The sequence below is a fragment of the Suricata suricatta genome, chromosome 14, assembly GCF_006229205.1.
Source record: "Suricata suricatta isolate VVHF042 chromosome 14, meerkat_22Aug2017_6uvM2_HiC, whole genome shotgun sequence".
Lineage (NCBI taxonomy): Eukaryota > Metazoa > Chordata > Mammalia > Carnivora > Herpestidae > Suricata > Suricata suricatta.
This window is the reverse complement of record NC_043713.1, coordinates 48,448,574-48,470,556: the sequence shown is the minus strand read 5'-3', so window position 1 is coordinate 48,470,556 and position 21,983 is coordinate 48,448,574. Positions and strand designations below refer to the sequence as shown.

The following is a 21,983-nucleotide window of genomic DNA, read 5'->3' as shown; positions in this document are numbered from 1 at the left end:
TTATTACAATATCTTTAGTAATAACAAAGATTGCAAATTCAGTATCCATCATTAAGGGACTACTTTAAAATAATCATGATGTATACATGTCAGGAAATTCTCTTCAGCCACAAATTAAGAATGAGGTAGATCTTTACATGCTTATGTAGAAAGATCTCCAAAATATTTTTCTTTTTTTTTTCATATGATAAGTGTACTCTTTAATCCACATCACCTATTTTCCCCATCCTTCTACCCACCTTCCTTCTGGTAACCATCAGTTTGTTGTCTATAGTTAAGCGTCTATTTGGTTTATCTATTGGTTTATCTCCCTCTTTTTTTTTTTTTTTGCCTCTGCTGATTTGTTTTGTTTCTTAATTCCACATATGAATGAAATCATATGGTATTTGTCTTTTATTGACTAATTATTAAGCTAAGCATAATACACTCTAGATCATCCATGTTGTTACACATGGCAAGATTTCATTTTTACCACATCTTCTTTATCCCTTCATCTATCAATGGAAACTTAGGATGCTTCCATAGTTTGCTGTTGTAGATAATGCTGTAATAAACATAAGGGTGCATATATCCCTTTGAGTTAATATTTTTGTATTGGGGGATAAATGCCTGGTAGTGTGATTCCTCGATCATGGGACAGTTCTGTTTTTAATTTTTTGAGGAACCTCCAAATGTCTTCCACAGTAGCTGCACCAAGTGCATTCCCGCCAACAGCACATGAGGGTTCCTTTTCCTCCAGCTCCTCACTAACACTTGTTGTTTCTTGAATTTTTTTATTTTTACCATTCTACCAGGTGTGAGGTGATACCTCATTTTGATTTGTATTTTCCTGGTGGCAAGTGATGTTGAACATCTTTTCATGAACTTCTTTTAGCCATCTGGATATCTTCTTTGGAGAAATGTCTGCTCATGTCTTCCGCCCATTTTTAAATTGAATTTGTTTTGGGGGAGGGTGTTGAGTTGCATAAGTTCTTCATATATTTTGGATACTAACCCTTTATCAGATATGTCATTTGAAAATATCTTCTACCATTTACTGGTTGCCTTTTAGTTTTGTTGATTGTTTCCATTGTGTAGAAACTTTATTTTGACGTAATCTCAATAGTTTATTTTTGCTTTTGTTTCCCTTGCCTCAAGAGACATATCTAGAGTGGTATTGTTACAGTCGATGTCAGAGAAATTACTGCCTGTGCTCTCTTCAAGGATTATTTAAGGTTTCAGGTCTTCACGTTTAGATCCTTAATGCATTTTCAGTTTATTTTTGTGTACAGTGAAAGAAAGTGGTCTAGTTTCATGTTTTTGCAAGTAGCTGTCCAATTTTCTTACCACCATTTGTTGAAGAGACTGTCTTTTTTCCCATTGAATATTCATTCCTCCTTTATCAAAGATTAATTGGCCATATAATTATGGGTTTATTTCTTGGCTTTCTATTTATTCTCTTCATCTCTGTGTCTATTTTTATTACTATCGCCTTGTAATATAACTTGAAACCTGGAATTGTGATACCTTTGGTTTTTTTTTTTTCAAGATTGCTTTTACTATTTGGGATCTTTTGTGATTCCATATAAATTTTAGGATTCTTCTGTGAAAAATGCTGTTGGTGTTTTGATAGCGACTATATTAAATCAATAGATTACTTTGGGTAGTATAGACATTTTAACAATATTTGTTCTTCAAACCCATGAACATGGAATGTTTTTCTATTTGTTTCCATCATCTTCAATTTCTTTCATCAGTGTTTCATAGCTTTTAGAGTACAGGTCTTTCACTTCTTTGATTAAGTTTATTCCTTGGTATTTTATTATTTTTTGTGCAATTATAAATGGGATGTTTCTTTTTTCTTTATTTCTTTTACATTTTACTTATTTCTTTGCTTATTTATTTATTTATTTTTAAATTTACATCCAAGTTAGTTACCATATAGTGCAGTAATGATTTCAGGAGAAGAATCCAGTGATTCATTCCCTACATATAACACCCAGTTCTCATCCAACAAGTGTCTTTCTTAATGCCCCTTTCCTATTTAGTCCATCCCTCCACCCACAACCCCTCCAGCAACCCTCAATTTGTTCTCTGTATTTAAGACTCTCCTATGTTTTGTCCCCCTCCCTGTTTTTATATTATTTTTGCTTCCCTTCCCTTATGTTCATCTGTTTTGTGTCTTAAATTCCACATACGAGTGAAGTCACGTAATATTTGTCTTTCTCTAATTTTCTTTAGCATATTACTCTCTAGTTCCATCCACGTTGTTGCAAATGGCAAGATTTCGTTCTTCTTGACTGCTGAGTAATACTTCATTGTATGTATGTATATATATATGCCACATCTTCTGCATCCATTCATCTGTCGATGGGCATTTTGACTCTTTCCATTCTTTGGCTATTGTCAATAGTGCTGCTATAAACATTGGCATTCATGTACCCCTTCAAAATAGCACACCTGTGGGATTGTTTTCTTAATTTCTCTTTTTGCTGCTTCATTATTAGTATACAGAAATGCAATGGATTTCCATACATTGATTCTGCATCCTCTGACCTTACTGATTCATTTATCAGTTTTAGTAGTTTTTTAATGGAGTCTTTAGGGTTTTCTATATATAGTAATATCATCTGCAAATAGTGAAAATTTGCATCTTCCTTACCAATTTTGATGCCTTTTAAAAAATTTTTAAATGTTTATTTTATGTATTTATTTAAAAATTTTTTAATGTTTTATTTATTTTTGAGAGAGAGAGAGGAAGAGAGAGACAGTATGAGCAGGGGATGGTCAAAGAGAGAGGGAGACACAAAATCTGAAGGCAGGCTCCAGGCTCTGAGCTAGCTGTCAGCACAGAGAGCCTGACCTGGGGCTCAAACACATGAACTGTGAGATCATGACCTGAGCTGAAGCCAGATGCTCAACAGACTGAGCCATCCAGGCAGCCCTATTTTATTTTATTTTATTTTATTTTATTTTATTTTATTTTGAGAGTGAGTGAATGAGCAAGGGAAGGGCAGAGAGAGAGAGACAGAGAAATACCAAGCAGCCTCTGCACTGTCAGCACAGAGCCTAACATGGGGCTCAAACTCATGAACTGTGAGATCATGACCTGAGACCAAACCAAGTGTCGAATGCTTAACCAACTGAGCCACCCAGACACCCACCTTTTATTTGTTTTTATTGTCTGACTGCTATGGCTAGGACTTCCAGTACCATGTTGAGTAAAAGTGGTGAGAGTAGACATCCTTGTCTGGTTTCTGACCTTAGGGGAAAAGCTGTCAGTTTTCCCACTGAGTATGGTCATGTAATAATTCTTATAGATAATAAAGTTTTCTTGGACTGTCTCCAATGAGCTTCTCATTCTTGTGGTAGCCCTACACTTTAAATTATTTAATTATTCAAGCAGTGTTTATGAGTACCTTCTCAGTAGGAGGCACTACAATAGTTGCTGTGATATCAATAATAGGCAAAAACAGAAAAACATAGTCCCTACCTTCATGTAGCTTAGAGTTATTAGGGAAGACAAACATTAATACACAAATTATATAGCTGATCAATGTATTAAATGCTAATAAAAATATTAATAAGGTCCTATGAGAGCTTTTAGCAAGAAATAAGGGGAACAGGGAAGCAATGCTTGAGACCTAAAGAATGAGGGGATTTCTTTTTGTTTGTTTGTTTATTTATTTTTGAGACAAAGCAAGAATGAAAGAGGGGAAGAGAGAGAGAGGGAGACACAGAATCTGAAACAGGCTCCAGGGTCCCCGATGCAAGGCTCAAACCCACAAACTGTGAGATCATGACCTGAGCTGAAGTCAGATGCTTAACCAACTGTGCCACCTAGGTGCCCCTGAATGAGGGGATTTAAATGGGCAAAAGTAAAAGATAAAATGAATGGGATTACAGGCAGAGGGAACATAGGCATTTAAAGGTTGGTCAGTGTTGCTGGAGCACAGCATTTAGGAAAAGAACAGTGCAGGATAAGGCTAGAGAGATGGGCAAGGGTATTTACACTAATGATTTTTATACTTAGAGCAATGTAAAACCATGACAGGCTCTAGCAAAGGATTGGCAGGTTATATTTGCACTGTAATGCAGAGAAATGATTGGGGGGTGCTAGAGAGGAGCCAAGGAGAACAATTAGGTAAGTTCGCACTAGCTCTTGGTAGGAAACCTTAGGTCCCACCCACAAAACTGTTTGAGTGTCCTTATAGCATGGTGATTACCTTCTCCTAGAGCAAGTAATCCAAGAAGTCAAGGCAGAAACTTCAGTATTTTAATGGCCTTGGAAATCTCAGGCTGTCACTTGTTTGGTATTTTAGTGATCGTACAAGTCAAGCCTGACTCAGTGTGGGGGGAGGGATTACATAGGAGGCAAGAATCACTGAAGCCATCTTGGAAGATGGCTACCAAAGACTAAACCTTGTGGAACTCCAGCATTTCATTTCTGGGTGGTGTATTGTGGGAGTGCAAAGGAAAGTGAGAAGCAGCATAGGGAAGGAAGAATACCAAAGAGGCTGTGAGATGAAATCCAGCTGAAGAAAAGGAAATTTCAAGAAATCTACCAAGAGGGCATGTTAAAGGAGGACCAAAAATATGTTTATTGGATTTAGTGACATAGATACGTAGATTTAATGACTGAAAGCTCTTTCCTCACGATATGATTTAACATTTCTTTTGACTTACCTCCCCTTATAACTTTTGTGAAGAGACTTTTTTCCCATCTTTTTTTCTCACAATTTTCTTTTAATATCTCCATAGATGTCTTCACAATGTTCCCATAAAACTCTGATACTTTAAATGGAATTGTGTTAAGTTTATTATTTTGTTTGAGAAACATATTTTTACAACAACTCAGTTTCTCTTTAAAACACCTAGCACATTTTCAAAGGTGCATGTGCACCCCAATGTTTATAGCAGCACTATCTACAATAGCCAAAGTATGGAAAATGCCAAAACGTCCATTGACAGATGAATGGATAAAGAAGATGTGGTGTGTGTGTATATATATACATATATATATATACACACACACACACACAAAATGAAGTATTATTCAGCAGTTAAAAAGAATGAAATCTTGCCATTTGCAACAATGTGGATGGAGCTAGAGTATATTATGTTAAGCAAAATTAGTCAGTTGGATAAAGACAAATATCATATGATTTCACTCATAAGTGGAATTTAAGATATAAAACAGATGAACACAAGGGAAGGGAAGCAAAAATAATATGAAAACATGGAAGGGCACAAAACATAAGAGACTTAAATACAGAGAATAGACTGAGGGTTGTTAGAGGAGTTGTGGGTGGAGAGATGGACTAAATAGGTAAGGGTTATTAAGGAAGACACTTGTTGGATAACCACTGGGTGTATATGTAGGGAATGAATCACTGGATTCTACTCCTGAAATTATTATTGCACTATATGCTAAGTAACTTGGATGTAAATTTTTAAGAAAATAAATAATAAAAAAGATGATGAGTTAAAAAAAAATTAAAACCTCAATTCTACCTTATACTCAATAAATATTGTTGAATGACATTATTTGCTCTAGCATTTGAGAATAAATCTGTAATTTTAAAATAAAATAAAAATTAAAAAAACATCTAGCACATTTCTCTATGTGTGTAAAATTTCACTTAAATCACCTAAAGACTGGCAATTTAAAAAATGTTATCATATATCTGTCATTAAGTTGATTCCTGGGTATTATTTTTGTTGTTGCTACTGTGAATGGGATCCCTTCCCCACCCCCATTACCACCATAATGTTTTCAATTTAGAAATGTATTTACTTTTTTTCCCATGTTATAGATAAGAGACCCAGAGAATATCAGTCATTTGCTATGTTATCGAGTAGAAGAGTTGGGGACTGCCGATTTTGAACATCTGAATTTTATTGTGCTACAATAGGAAATGAAATTGCTTACCCAGTCAAAACCTTATTAAAATTAATAGCTGTTAAGTGTCACTTTGTTTTTTTGTTTTCTATTTTTTATTGAGTTTTTTATTAAAAATTTTTTAAATGTTTATTTTTTGAGAGAGACAGAGCATGGGCAGGGGAAGAGCAGAGGGAGAGGGAGACACAGAATCTGAAGCAGGCTGCAGGCTCTGACCTGTCAGCACAGAGCCCGACGTGGGGCTCGAACTCACGAACCATGAGATCATGACCTGAGTTGAAGTCAAAACCTTAACCGACTGAGCTACCCAGGTGCCCCATTAAGTTTTTTATTTTAATTCCAAGATAGTTAACATACAGTGTTATACTAGTTTCAGGTGTATAATATAGTGATTCAACAGTTCTATACATTACTTAGTGCTGGTCATGATAAGTATTACTTTTCTTTGTATCAGATTTCAAAGTAGTACTATATGTTTTAGCATTGTCAATTTGAAATATAGTGTCAGGACTTGAGGAACTGCCTCTCATCTCCATTCAATTCTCCCAAGACCTGATTCCTACCAGACAGGAACTATTTTTTTCTTTGAGGCCTAAATAGACCTAACAACCTATTGCATTGAGTAAATATTTAATGAAAATTGAATATTTCCTCTGTGGTGGATCAATTTACTCTTGTTGATTATCTGAAGAAAGCATTATTCTTGTTTTTATTTTATGTCCAGTAGTAGGTTAAGAAATTTGTTTTCCTCAATATTGTTATTAATGCCAGAGATTGTTTCAGTGATATCAAGACCCATGTCTTTAGGGGCTTTTATTGTCATCTATTTTTCCTGGTTTATATATGCAATTTGAATTATTATGTTATCACAAATACAAGTCTGAGATTCATTGACCTGGTAGCATGCAATAAAGTCATTTACTGTGAGGGTTGTTTTTTCTTGAATTCATGGTAGTTGGAGCTCTGAAAATGAAAAGTATTTGCTAATGAGGTATAAGGATGTTGATGCTGCATTTTTTTAATGGCAGAAATATAACTTTTATTGATCAGTAGCGCCCAAAACATAAATAATTTTTAGTTGACAAAAATGTGTCTTTTTCGTATTTTTAACTATCAACATATATTTAATTTTATTATTTAAAATTTTTCTTAACTGGTTTCTTCACTGGTTTCAGTGAAATATATATTTGCCTATGGGTCTGTAAATATATGAAGTTAGTGACATAGCTTGAAAGTTTCAATTTGTAAAAATGAAATCACTATAGTGGAATCATTTAGTGCTAGTATTTAATGTGGCATTCAGATAGAATTTATCAATTAGAAAAACAAACTCATTTAATGAAAAAAAACAAAAAAACATAGGAAAAACTGTGCATATATATTTCATCCTCTTTCTACACTAAGAAGCATGTAAATGTAATTTTGGAATAGAGAATTCATGTGTACTGACAAAATATCCTCCATTTTTAAGGAATAACTTCACCATGTTTCACCTTTGATAACTTTTGGGACCTATATTTCATTTTCAATAACTGGAGACATTGTTTGATGTTTATTTCACTAGAGAAAAATTGTGTGATGATAGAGTACATATTTGATAACAAGGGTAGGATAAATCAGTTGAGTCATAGTGGTCTGATATCTGTTTTTAAGGTCTTTTTGACCCAGGAGTGTGTGACCTGTGAAATCTGTACTTTCTTGGATAAGATATTTTACAGTTCAAGGATTTAAATTTAGATGAACATCACTGCAGGAAGTTGGCTGATGTGGCCAAAAACATTTAAGAGTGTCAAAGTGTAAATTGGAGGATGTTTTAAAAGTTCTGACAATTACCGTATGTGAGAAGAGAAAAGCTAAAGAAAGTTTCTTTTCTTCCCCAATTTATAACAAAGAGAACCTGAAATTTAACCTGGTATTTTCAAAGCTTTGATTACTCAGCAGCATTCCATTTGGTGAAAGCATTGCCAAGAAAATGTACCCAAATCTTGAGTTACAGACTGTTCCCGCATCTGATCGGAAGGGGCATGAGTTGTTTGTAAGGTTGCAGATCCAAAGCTGCACAAATGAAGGTTGAGACTTGGGGGAGGGTTTGACTCAGTGAAGGGAAGTTTTGTAGACTTACAGCCTCTGTCCAGAGGCCAAATGGGAGATAAATCACCTCTGGCCACCTCTCTTATTATTGAAATGGTTCAGCCCTGGGGTTTAAGTGAAGGACTTACAGGGTTTTGAAGTGCAAATAGGATGGTGAAGGGTAAACCCTTTTAGGGTTTCATTTTGATGGATTTTTTTCCTGTGTGGATTTCTGGCACTGACTGTGATCTGGAAGGGGCCCTTAAAAAAGAAAAGTTTTGTTTTGTTTCTGATCAATCAGGCAATAAGAACTTTCCACAGGGGTATACTTTTCCTGCATGCATATCGATCCTATTGTGTTTAAAAGTAGGTCATTTAAGTGGTTTTTTTTTTTTTTTTTTGGAGCCTTCTGCAATGGAACTGTCATTTCAAGGTCACATCTCTCTTTTTGGTATTAATGCCAAAAGTTGAAAGTGTTGAATGATGTGGTACTTTTGGATCAGTAGTTCTGGGAGAATTATTTAGGATCAAAAAACAAAATTATCTGGTTTAAAGATCAAGTTTATATTAGAACAAATCCTTTTTATGTTGCTAAGCAGTCTCTAATCATTTTTCCATTTAGTTATATAAATTGTGCATATTCATTTAATTATTTTGTATGCATTCTGTTTTGCCAGCATTGTAATGAAAACTTGAAAGTTCTGAGATTCTGAAATATTTGTAGTATATTATTTGCACTTAGATACACTAAAGTGTTGAGGAAATAAGGGAAACATTAGAAAATGTTTAAAAACCAAGTATGTTGATTTATCAAGTTGAACATTTTCTTTACCCCACAAATAGTTCAAGCCCAGGAGATAAAATAAAATATCTTTTTTTTTTTTTTTTAGTAAAATGGGAATGAGAGAAGAGTCATTAGTGACTTCAAAGAAAAATAATTGCATCTAAAGGCTTTTTGTGTAAAAATTTTAAAGGAAAATTAAAATACTTGTATCAAAGTAATGCCATGGCAAATACTTACATTTCTTTTTAGAAACATAGTTGACAGAACTTTTCTTAATCATCTTTCTATTTTAGATTTAATATGGATATTTGTATCATGTTTGCGGTTTGAAAATGATAGTGTATTTAGCCATAGCAGAGACTTTACTTCCTTGTTGCTTGATACCTATTATAAAAAACAGTTGTTAATCTCTGTAATTGACATTGATTACACAATGTTCTTAGGTAACCTTTGAGTCAGTTTTTGTTTTTCTTTTCTTCAAAATTTTCCCTTCACTGCATTTATCTAAATTTAGCGTTAAATTTAAGTTAAACATTAGAATTTGCATTTACCTATTGCTACATGAAGGTTTTCAATAAGATGCTTAGAAAACAAAAAAATAGAACCCTAGATGGCATCAGGCAGCATCCCCTGTATCTAAAGCGTCCCTGTCATTAGTTTGTTGCTGGGAGATGTTAATATGACCCTTCCTTTGTTAGAAAAGAGATCTGTAGTCCTTCCCAGAATCCTCTTGTTAACTGTCTTTTTACCCAAGTTGGAAGTTGTCTGATGAATGAATGGTGAGCCATTTTTATGAGCTACACATATTGTTGACATTGGGTCACACGTTGCTTTTTAATTTCTAAATGTGTTTTTAATTTGCAAAGCATGCCTGTGCCTAGTAATAGAATCGAGTCTGCATTTCTGAGTCCAAATGTTGCTTTATGCAAGTAGGACAGGTCAGGCTTATGAATGCTGTCATAAACCTTAGCTTTACTGAAACACACACACCTGAATAAATTTCACTTCGAATATGGTTGAGTAAAAGAAAATACTTGAGAAAGGCTCTTTTTCCCAAGAACTTCTCTTGCCTCTTGGCAAGTGAATTGCCCCAATATAAAGGTGTTGGGAGGGAAAAGTGAGCTCCAGAGTGAAAAAGCAATCCACAAATAATCACCCTTTTCTGCCTTTGATTGTGTCAGATTGTGTGTGTGTGTGTGTGTGTGTGTGTGTGTGTGTGTGTGTGGCAATTGTTTTTTGTTGTTTTGTTTTGTTTTGTTTCACTTAGAAGAGGTTTATGGTCCAATGTCTATCAAGTCAGCCCCTGTCTTAAGGTTGCAGTTGTATTTCTCTCTGGAGTTCCTAGAGGTGATGTTATCTTTTGTTCACTCAGCAGTGTGGTGGTTCCTGAGAGCATCTGTCACTTTAGGCATTACAAGATGGATGGGTCTCCAGTGAACTGCTGGTTGAAGCAAATGGTGAAAATCAGAAAAGACAAGGGATTTCGGGGTCTGCAGAAAGGACAGACAACAAGGAAATACTGTTAGAAATCAAGAGTAAGCTGAGCAATAGAGAAAGAGAGAGCAAAGATGGATCATATGTCATTTTATAAACATCTTGGAAATCAGAGGCTTTTGGTGGCTATCGTGATCTGAGGGGGACGACTGCATCATGGTAAACAATTCTGTGCTTTGGATTTGCAAAATGTATTTGGAAATAAAAAAAAGTCTGGGGAAAAGTGTTGGGAAATTGCAATGATAAGCATTGTTTTATGTGACAATTTTGCTATTTGAGAATTAGTAGTCTTAAAATTTTAAATTTTTTTCTTTAAAATGTTTCTTTATATTTTTGTTTTTCTTTCCTTCCTCTTTTTTTTTTCTTATAAGCATTTGAGCAACTTTACTGTTAAGTTTTTTGACATTTTTGTGGGGGATTCTGAAAAATCTATGCTCGTGACTTAGCAAGACTAGGGGCATATTTTAAGTAAACTTCCAGTTAATTTAATGGTCTCTTTGATGAAAGAAAGAAATATAATTGTTATTGATCTGTCAAAACAACATGGAAATTTCGTTTTGTACTTAGAAATTCATCTTGTGATGAAAGTCAAAATCTGTAAATTTGGACTGATGCAGAATCACGCCTGTATAAGAGGAGGAACAGGAAAGAGGTTACCAGGGAAGAGGGAAAGGGAAAGGGAGCTGGAAGGATGTGGTTGAAAAAATGATTTTGTCAAACTTTCTGGCATTAGTCTATGAAAAAGACCATAGGTTGAAAGGCAAAGAAATTAAGATGATTAGAAGCTTTAAGCTATACAAATGGTAGAGTCTCTTCCTTCTCTATGGGTGTAAATAATAGATGAAAGAGTAAGAGTGACAACAAAGGATCAGGTCGTTTAAGAGAATGTGTGCAGCCTGAATAGGGGTCTGTGGCCCAGGGCCAAAGGTCTTAGCTTTGAGTGTAATTAGAAGAAAATACAAAAATGTCATTACTAGCAGGTGAAGTGTGCAGCACGTGGCCAAAAATTAGCAATTTTAGACTCTGAAGCTATTGGAATTGGATTACTGACCTTTTTTAAAAATCATTAAGGTCCTTGTGGAGTCATATAGTTTCATTGGCAGTAATGCAGTTTGACCTTGTTGACCATATGGGGTAATCTTGGGTTTAGTTGTAGGTAGCAAGACTCTTGACTTACAGAAAGATGTCTATTTGTGGGTGGGTGGGTGGGAAATCCATGAGTTTGAAAATCTGCTTCTTGCTTTTTAAATTGTTCTTTTGCCTGAAGACATTCTTCTGACAGTAAGAGAGGTAAGATAAAGATTTTTATTTCAAAATCTAAAATGATTCTTTTCTCTTTCCTCTCTCTCACGTTGGAATAAAAGGACAATAAAATGAAAGCTATGTCTTTAGAAAGCATAAATTAATATTACTTTAAATATTTTAGTGCTATAAATATACATATTGAAATTAGTATATTCTTAGGAAAATTCCTTTTGTTTTCCTTTTAGACACAGTAACAAAGGAATAGAAACATTTCTAAGTTGCATATTAAAATCATTGACAAATAGTTTTTATTTCACTTGATGTTTATGACTATATTTTCTATTTTGCCACCCACTAGTTTATATTGACCATAATCTTCTTAAAGGAGAGAATAATATGTACTCTATAATTTTCAACCAGTTATATGTAATTATAATTATTTAGTTTAATTGCTTCTAGAAATACACTACTCAAAAGGGTAGAAAACATTAGCCCTTTTTCTTCTTGCAGTCTCTCTGTGAGATTGTTAAAGCATTAGTTTCAAAAAGTAGAAAAACTATTTAAAGCAATATTAGTTGTATCTTAAATTTGTGATAGTTCTTTAAGGAGTTACATTTTGGCTGAGCATCAGATATTATAAAATTGAGACTTTCTAGAATAAGAAAATCGCCTTTCATTATTTTCATTCCTAAAAATAAAAATAGTCTGTGGGGCTTTTAGCATATGGTAACACTTGTCAAAAATGCAGACTTGACAGATTTATTCAATTTACATTTAGTAGGAGGAAGAGGGGGGAACATCTTAGGAACAACAGAAATTATTTTTGAGTGTATATAGTTAGGAATGATTATATTGGGGATATTTAAGGAGGAATATCTGTATTTGCCAGTTAAGATATATATGGAGTTATGTAAGACTTTGTTAATTCATTTCTAATTGTAATTTTTGTAGAATTGTAAATATTTAAATTATTTTCTTCTGAAATATAATGTGTTTGGAAATTAATTCATATCTTTACATATATATATATTTTTTTAATGTTTTTGCAGGTGAAACAAGTAACAAGCTTTAAACAAGTAAAATCTAGACAACAGGCTCCCTGAAGTGTTGACAGCCCAACTTAATCATGAACGTGATTCAAAAATGTTAATAAATAAACCAAGGTATTGTACAATTATAATACCCCCCAAAATTTTTCAAGATCAAATTTGTTTTAGGAAGTTATATTTAGAATTTAAATAAAGTAACTATATTTGGTTCTTCAGCTGATTAACCAGATATTTCTATGAGCTCTTCCATTTCCTCCCCTCTGCTTTCGTCTCCCCTCCCCCATCCTCTACACACACACACACACACACACACACACACACACACGGAGGCAGAAAACCTTATTCAGCAATAAGCTTTTGCTTACTCAGTATTGCTGGATAATTTTTTTTCTGACGACAGCGTTTGTGTTGTATTTCCTGTCTACCTAAATTAATATAAGAATTCAGTTTTTGATTCTTCTTTGCTAACTGTGGTTTTTATTTTTTTAAGTTGTCTAATAAGAGAGACATCTGGATTATTGGCATCTGCAGAAAAACCCAAACCATATGTAGTGACTGTATAAAAAGTATTATCATATGACATTATCCTGAGATATATGTTTTAAAAGTTTTTGTTCTGTTTTTAGAAGGCTTTTATTTTAGAAAAGGACAAAAGCAATACTGTCTTTTTTTCCCCCCTACATCAGAGAAAATTCAAAATTGGCTTAGAATTAAGGATTTAGGGATGCTGTTTTAGGGAACTCTTATCTATCAGCCATAGCCCAAGACCATCTTTCATTTTGTACGTCACAATGTGTTTGAGTAGCTGGTATTTCCAAGAAAGGGCAAAGATCTTTTCTTCCTGCTGAATCCTTTTGAGGCCAAAAAGAACAAGAGGGTCATTGCCACTTCAGCGTGGCCGCTGTTTGTGCCTTCGTGACCATGCAGACCTTGGAACCTAGTGTTGGTTTAACATTTGGGCCTGGAACATCTGGAAAATGATCAGAGAAGGAACAGAGGAGAGAGAAGAGTGGAGAAGGTTGCATTTTGTTACACCAGGTGCTAGGAGTTAGCAACATCCCCTGTTTGATATGGGAGGCAAATTCTGTGGGCCTGGAGTTAGGCTTCAACAATTGAAGAGGTCAAAGGACAGCTGAATGGGGTCAGTGAGACACCACGGGGTGTATTTTGTTACTCAGTAAAAGGAGCAGCCTCCTAAAACCTTAAAGGATTCTCTTGAAAATCTGTGTTGTGAAAAGGTTTTATGAGTCTCATGGCAAGAACTCCTGATTTATCTAAGGAATGCTTGCTTTTGTCTAATGGAAGGATAATCCTTACCAAATGTTGGCAACTTGTATAAGAGTCAATATAGGTCTGAAAGAACAGTGAGGGTTTGAAGTGTACTTCGCTTTCCAAAATGTTTATCATTTTAATGTTTGTGTCTCAGTGAAGAATTTTGCACTGTTGAATTACCACCCTTTTCTTTCCTCAGAGCCAAAAGTGGGGGGGTGGGGTGGGGAGGGAGATGGGTAAGGTCAAGCCTACATTAATTTAAAAATTATTCTAATGAGCTTTTGACTGATCCATAAACAGGATACTACAAACCTTTAAAAACACAAAGATGTGTTAACTCTAAAAAGTTACCTTAGAATTTATTTTAATGTATAAAGGGAATAAATGGCACATAAAATATGTTTCTAGATTACAGAAGATGTTTTAAAATTTTAGTCATATTTCATAGAAGTGGGTATCAGTTGATGAATAACCATAAACCTGTTTCTTCCTGAATGTGTCTCTTGTACATTTTATGGTAGTGAGAAGAAAATCAATGTCAGAGTCAAGAATAGACAATAAGAAAAGAAATATAATAAAGAATTTTTCTTAGAAGGGTAATGGGAAAGTGGGGGTGGGGGCGTGGAGGGTGGAATCTGCATGCTGTGAGAGCTCTCCTTACCAGAGTACAGGACCTGAAGATACCATTTCCGTGATTATGGATATCTTTGAAAGGTCTTGGCCACCTGGCAGGTAGTAAAAATTCCTGAGAGAAATTTGGCAGCATTTTGATGTTCCAGTTGATACACTATATACATGTACAAACACATAGAGAGTATATATTACTAGATATATAATAAGGGAAAGATTAAATGATGACTAGTACATAATAGGCTTTCTTAAGCATTTTCTTACTAATTTGTAAGTTTACTATATTTGTGAATTAACCTTATGTGTGATTTTTTCCAGTCTCTTAATAATTACTCATTTTGAAGCAACATATATATAAACGTAAGGCTTAGTGTGTGTGCAGTGTGCTCAGTGTCTGTATTCTCAAGGTTAAAGTGCCTTTCAACAACTAATCTAGAAACCTAAGTATAGTGACTGATAATTGCCTAGAGAAAACCCACAGCTGTTTAAGTAGCATTGAAATTGTGGCAAAACTGACAAATACAATTAGCAATGTTAATAAGATAAGAAAGTGGAAAGATGGGCAGATGACAGAATGGAAAGATGAAGGTAGCAGGAGTTAACAAATCCATATAAGAACACAATGTTCCCAGTTGCTTTGAATTTCCAGCACTGTCTCTTCAAAGCTAAGTCCTTTTACTGCTCTCTGAATCAGCTGCAGAATACGTGTTTTGCAAGTTAAAAAAGTCAGATATATTTGTTCAGTCCCTATGTCACATCTAATTTTGAGAGAACATAGCTGTTTGGTGGGTACATCAATCAGATATAAGAAAAACAATCAGATTTTGCTGATTCTAAGGCCCAGTTTTATCTGTGGTGCTTTTTAAAAGTCAATTTTAGATGTACTTCAATTTTAGATGCACCTTTATAATTCTTATTGGTCATCTAAACACATTACAAAGGAGACCAAAGCAAGCTCTGTTCTGGATGCAGGGACCCAGTATTACCAAAACAAAACAAAGCCTGCAGAAGTCTTCAATGTATTATTACTAATTATATTTATCTGGTTAATGTTTATAGCCCACTTTCCAAACAACTTCTTGGGAAAAATAAGTGGGGATTGTAAATAAGAGAAATTAGGTGAATGTTATATGAAAAGTTTAGTCATCTGTACTGTTTCCATTATAATTTTTAATGCATCCAGTGAAATTTAGAAAACTATTGTGGTATCTTTTGAAATTCTACTCTGCATTTGGGAAATTGGTTTTTGCCTCTGGTGTTTTATGCAGATTTGAATAATTGGTGTGATAAATCCCTACTAGTTTGTTCTCTGAAACTGTAGAGACTGAACTCTCTGTGGCAGCCTTGATGGATGCAGTGAACCACACTTTGGAAGCATTTCTCGTTATTTAATGTTTTCTGTTCTGGATTATTGACTCTTCTCCCTGTTGAAAAATTGGTCTCTGGTGACATGGTAGAGGTCACACATTGCCTATTATTGTTTTGCTTCTTTGATCTTACACAGGGATTGCCTCTGGTAATTATACTAGTTCCAGAGAGTCTCGATGAGATGTGTTTATTTTACAGAAGAATTTCTGGTATTTCAAGGAAGAAAGTAAAGATTTTAGTAGTAACATGTAACTCTTTGTTACAAAGAAAAAATAGCATTGTGCTTTATCTTTTAATTATGACATTTTTAATAATCATTATTAAATTAGTTGGCATGTTACAGTAAGTATTGTTTCCATAACAAATAAAGACATATAGCATATCCACAAGTATATTGGTAAAATGGTTAATTTTAGAATAAAGTTACCAGGGTGGGTTTTTATTTCAGTACCTAAAATACTTTTGGCTTCAGAAACTGTCAAAAGAGATTGACCTAGATTTAAATGTACAGAACTATTAAAAGTGGTTGGAAATTTCATCTTTTAATCTATTTGCATTTTCTAAAGATTTTCAGCAAAGAGGATGATAAAAATGAAATAAAACACTTTTGTTTTGAATGCATGGTTAGCTTTGTGGATTTTTGGAATGTGCTTGGGAAGAGATAATATCTCTTTAAAACATTTAATATATAATTAGATAAGACACACAAAAAGATCAATGTGATCATTTTTTTTTTTACTCATTCTAATTTTAAACAAAATATTTTCCCTAGGAACTCACAATCTAATGGGGGAGTCAGACAGATACTAGACCCAACTAATTATACTCAAGAGCAACAAATGTCAATTTCAAAGAATAAATGAAATGCAAAAAGAGACAAAAGAGAGAGAAATGTGAATATATGCTTGCTTTTAATTTTGGATAATAGATTGTGAGAACTTGCAAGAACCATGTTTGATTTCCTTGTCTAGTAGGCACCCCTTATCACTATCATCACTACTATTGCTATTGCTAATTTTAATAAAGAAAAGATATGTGAGCAGTAATGCTACATAACAAGTAATTTCCTTTTTTCCCCCCAAGTTTCAAGTTTTTATTTAAATTCTAGTTAGTTAGGGGTGCCTGGGTGACTCAGTTGGTTGAGCAGCCAACTTTGGCTCAAGTCATAATCGTAGGGTCCGTCCTGAGTTGGGCTCTGTGCTGACAGCTCAGAGCCTGGAGCCTGCTTCAGATTCTGTGTCTCCCTCTCTCTCTGCTCTTCCCCCCTTTCTCTTTCTCTCTTTATCTCAAAATAATAAATAAACCTTTAAAAAAATTAAATTCCAGTTAATATATAGTGTAATTTTGATTTCAGGAGTAGAATTTAGTGATTCATTACTACAAGTAATTTTCTTTTATTTTTTCAACGTTTATTTATTTATTTATTCTGAGACAGAGAGAGAGAGCCAGAGCACACAACATACAAGCAGGGAAGGGACAGGGAGAATCTCAAGCAGACTCCATGCTGTCAATGCAGAGCCCGACATGCAGCTCGAACTGCAAACTGGGAGATCATGGCCTGAGCTAAAGTCAGATGCTCAACCAGTTGAGCCCCAGAAGCCCCTACAAGTAACTTTCTTATACAAAGTCAAAGAATCTGATAACTGTGAGGGACAGTAATGACTTATATATGTGATTGTAAAATGTCTTAATAAATTACTAAGTAACTTGCCCAGTATCACAGAGGTAGTGGGAGTTCTGGGATTTGAATTAAGGTCATCTGACTCTATAGCCTACAAGCTTACCCACTTCACTTGTAGGATTTCTATAAAAACTGCCTGGCTGCGTGGGTAACTGTTAAAGTTTAAAGAGTGGGTGACAACATCTATAAAGTTAAAAGGTAACAGAAAACTGACAAGTTACATGACGTTGTCTTTTTTGTATAATGTCTGGCACACAGTCAATAAATTGGTCCTTAAAAGCAAAAACCTCAAACCAAAACCATCTACACAAACACACCACAAACAGAATATATCATCTTCATGCTCACCTTTTTTTCTAAGTCAAATAGCATGTTTTAGTGGGGAAAACAAACATAGGCTTTTTAGTCTAAATTTGAATCCTAGTTCTCTCATTTATAAACTAGGTAAACTTGGGTTGTTGCAGAAAATAAATGGTTCTGTCCACCTGCCCCTCATTCTAAGATTGCTTTTTTCCATCGATTCTTGTTCCTCCATTTTATAAATGGAAGTTAGCTGTAGGTGTTTGATTCTATTCACTACACCCATTGGCAGAAATACTTTCTACAGTGTGTGTGCTTCCTATTATCTCTTATAGGGAGGCTCATGGTGTCTCATTGCTTGACTATTAGTGATGCTAAACTTGAGCAGTGAACTCAGGAAATGTCAGCTTGATCTCTCTATAAAGTTCCCCCATTTATTATCATTGAGTAAGTGAATTTTGCATCAAGAGTTGCTAATTGGTAATTTTATAATTCTGTCATTCTTTCCACATTTATTAGCTAAAATTCTTAATTAAAAATATTAAAACTCTCAATACCAAGACTGGTTACTCTGAATACAGAAATAGAAGAATAAATATTTCCCTCTTTCCTTCATCCTTTTAGCAGCATTGACTTTGATGATTTGTTTTGGTTGTGTTGTTGTTTTCCAAGTGAAGCTCTCTCTTTTTCACCTTGATTAGCAAAATTAATTTGTGAGTTTTCATATTTTAAATAAGCTTCACTCCATTGCATTCACTCTCTTTTATGTTCAATTTCTCTAGTCTTTGGTCTATGGGAACATTTCATATTGACTCCTGTCTTTTGACATGACCTATTACCCCTTGATAGCTTCTTTGCTGTCTGTTCAAGGCTCCTCTTGTGTATTTCCTGCCTCAGACCTGGAATTGGCTATAACTTCAAGGAGCTTTGATTCTTTTCAGTGGGGAATGGTAGTAGAAAACTACAATCAGGGTACTAAGAAGTGCTTATTGTTATTGAATTGTCACTGCTTCTCAGACTTTTCAGTAAACAATGCTTGGAAATACAAATCTAAAATATTTTTACATGAATTATAAATTAAAAAAAATATATACTCATCTACCTTTTCCATAAACTACCTTTCTGTTAAAACTAGATTATCCCTGAAGTAGTATCAGAGATTTTCTTTTAGGATGTACATGATTTTTTTTTAATTCATGTTTTTCTTGTTCTTTCTTGTCATTGACTGTAATGATCCTTTTACCCTCCATACATTTTATTTTTTTTATATTTATTTTGAGAAAGAGAGAGGGATAGAGAGCAAGCAGAGGAGGGGCAGATAAAGAGAGAGAGAGAGAATCCCAAGCAAGCTCTGATGTGAAGCTCAGTCCCACAAACCATGAGATCATGACGTGAGCCAAGATCAAGAGTCAGATGCTTAACTGACTGAGCCACCTAGGTGCTCCGCCCCCCCCACAGTTTAAAGTTAGTGTCTACCTTCCCCACATAGTTGGTGCTAAAAGTCAGATTTTATAAACAGCACAAGTGTTGTACCTTGAAAATATTTATTCTTGGTCAAAAGAGGAACTTGTTGAGGGAGATGGTTGGGCCAATACAAGCATATCAAAATTGGGAGAAGTAGTTTAGAGTAATTATGGTAAAAAGTAGTAGTGGAAACTCCAAATCTTGATGAGAGGTTCTCAGTCTAAGCACTGGAATGATCTGGATTTTCCCTGGAATCTTGAAGCACCAGGAAAAGGTGAAGGGTATTCACTTTGCAAATCCAGTTGTTAAATAATAAGCCTGTTTTAAATTAGTTCTTCAAGGATAGTCATAGAGATGGGATTAGCTCACTTGCTATATGATACTTTCCTTTTCCTTTATTATATTATGCTATAATATTGTTCATTACTTTAAAAATTAAAAGACACCAATAAGACAAAAAAGATAGTGTTTTTAAAATTTTTTTCTTTTAAAATAGGCTCTACACCTAACAAGGGGCTCAAACTCAGGCCCCTGAGATCAAGAGTTACATACTCTACTCACTGAGCCAACCAGGTACCCTGAAAAAACAATAATTTAAAAACCACACAGTATCAATAGATACTTTTATCAATGTTTATCAATAGATAAACATTATTAACACATTATTGTGTGTACTTCCAAGGTTTTATAAACAGTTGTTTTTATAAAACTTCCAGTTTTATATTTATATTCCAATTAATTCATATCATATTATTAAGGTCAGAATGTTTTTCCTTGCGATAGGCACTTCACATAACTTAAAGTTAACACTTGAAAAATAAGACTATGTATTCTGAAATCTTATCTGATGCTTTAATTGTAAGAAGTATTTGGGGAGCAAGAGAAAGGAACATTTTCTTCCTGTGTCTTCTGTACTTGATAACTTCTATAAAAGTAATTACTACATTAATAATACAGTAACTATTAACCATGAAACATTTGACAAAAGAGAAATAAAAACATTGCAGATCAAGAAGTGGTTTCCCTCGAATTGTATTGCTTCTTTCCATTTTCAACAGAAAAAGGAGAATTGGGGAGAGGCCCTGGGGCCATTAACAGGTACCTCTTTCCCAGACTACTCTTTTCCTTCTCCAGTCCCTATTCCTAAAGCCTCCAGTGAATGAAGCTGCCAGTTCTATGCCAGCCCTTTTATCTTTCTGTAGAAAAGGGGAAAAGCTAGAGCAGAAAGCCGCCAAACCACAATGGCATGGTGGTTTATGCTTGATCCCACTTGCATTTTGAGCAATTAATTAGTGGTGCAGAAAGAGCTCATATTATGTACCATCTCTTTTTTAGAGATTCCTTTAATGTCATGAGTATCTATTAATATTTGAGAGTCTGTAGTCCTTACTGTCAGCAAGATATATAAAATATACATATATGTGTAGAAATTGCAAGTTTGCTTTCTTATTGTATTTGATTCAACAACTGATTTTGAAAAGTAGGTCTCCATTATCTGCCCTGAAGTTGGATTTATTCACACTGACATTTAGTGGATGTTACACCATCTCGGGCACTGAGGGATTTTTGAGATTAACAGGAAAGGAAGGCTGGTAGTCTAAGTGGATAATACCAGCAGTTTCAGTGACCCTAAATGTCTTTCTAATTTTTTTAATGTTTTTATTTATTTTTGAGAGTAAGAGAGACAGAGTGTGAGTGAGGAGGGAAAAAGAAAGAGGGAGACACAGAATCCAAAGCTGGCTCCAGGCTCTGAGCTGCCAGCACAGAGCCCGATGCTGGGCTCCAAATCACAAGCTGTGAGCCTATGACCTGAGCCAAAATCATACACTCAACCAACTGAGCCATCCAGATGCCCCCAGTTACCCTAAGTATGATAGCATATGATATTTTAAAAAGTACTTTTAATGTTTATTTTTGAGAGAGAGAAAGAGTGAGCAGCGGAGGCGCAGAGAGAGGGACAGAGGATCTGAAGCAGGCTCCATGCTCTGAACTATCAGCACAGAGTATGAGGCAGGGCTCAAACTCATGAACTGTGAGATCATGACCTGAGTCTAAGTCAGATGCTCAACTGACTGAGCCACCCAGGTGCCCCATGTAGCATATGATATTAAGAATACTTTGGGTTCTTCCTTGAACTCTACCCTTCTTTTGGTAGCATTGAACTGGAAATTTGGTAGCATTGAACTTGAATCATAAAGGAAAAAATTCTGTACTCAGCACTAAAAAATCTGGGGTCAGTTTTATAATTCCTCACATTATTATTATTATTTTTTAAAAAATATCTAGTTATGTTTTCATTCAGAATAATCAGTCACTTCCTTTTACTCTTCCAGCTGTTTCCTAGGTACTTCCCTTTGTCTTAATCTGAGTTATTGCTAATGCTCTTGTAGCATTATGTATATCTTCTATGATTGTGAAATTTCATTGCCCATTTTTATGTTGATTTAATATTTTTACCCAGCACAATATTTATTTGCCCTACGTATACATATTTGTTATATTGCTCCTTAAACTATAAATCAAAGAGATTGAGATTATGTAATCTTCCATGTACAATTGGGCATTTCCTTATTAAACTAAAAAAACTCTTAGAAAATATAGTTTTCAAAGCTTCTGCAAGGCAAAGGAAACAATCAAGAAAACTAATAGGCAACTGACAGAATGGGAAAAGATAGTTGCAAATGACATATCAGATAAAGGGCTAATATCGAAAATGTACAAGGAACTCACCAAACTTCACAATCA

General features: G+C 34.6%; 1 protein-coding gene across 1 annotated transcript in view; it reads left to right on the top strand.

Annotated features, from left to right (window-relative positions):
• Positions 1-12,574: 12,574 nt before the first annotated feature.
• Positions 12,575-21,983, top strand: part of GREB1L (GREB1 like retinoic acid receptor coactivator) — a 140,027-nt gene continuing 130,618 nt past the window's right edge. The window contains exon 1 of the mRNA XM_029922999.1: positions 12,575-12,637. The gene's annotated coding sequence lies outside the window, so the exon portion shown is untranslated. The remainder of the gene's footprint in view (positions 12,638-21,983) is intronic.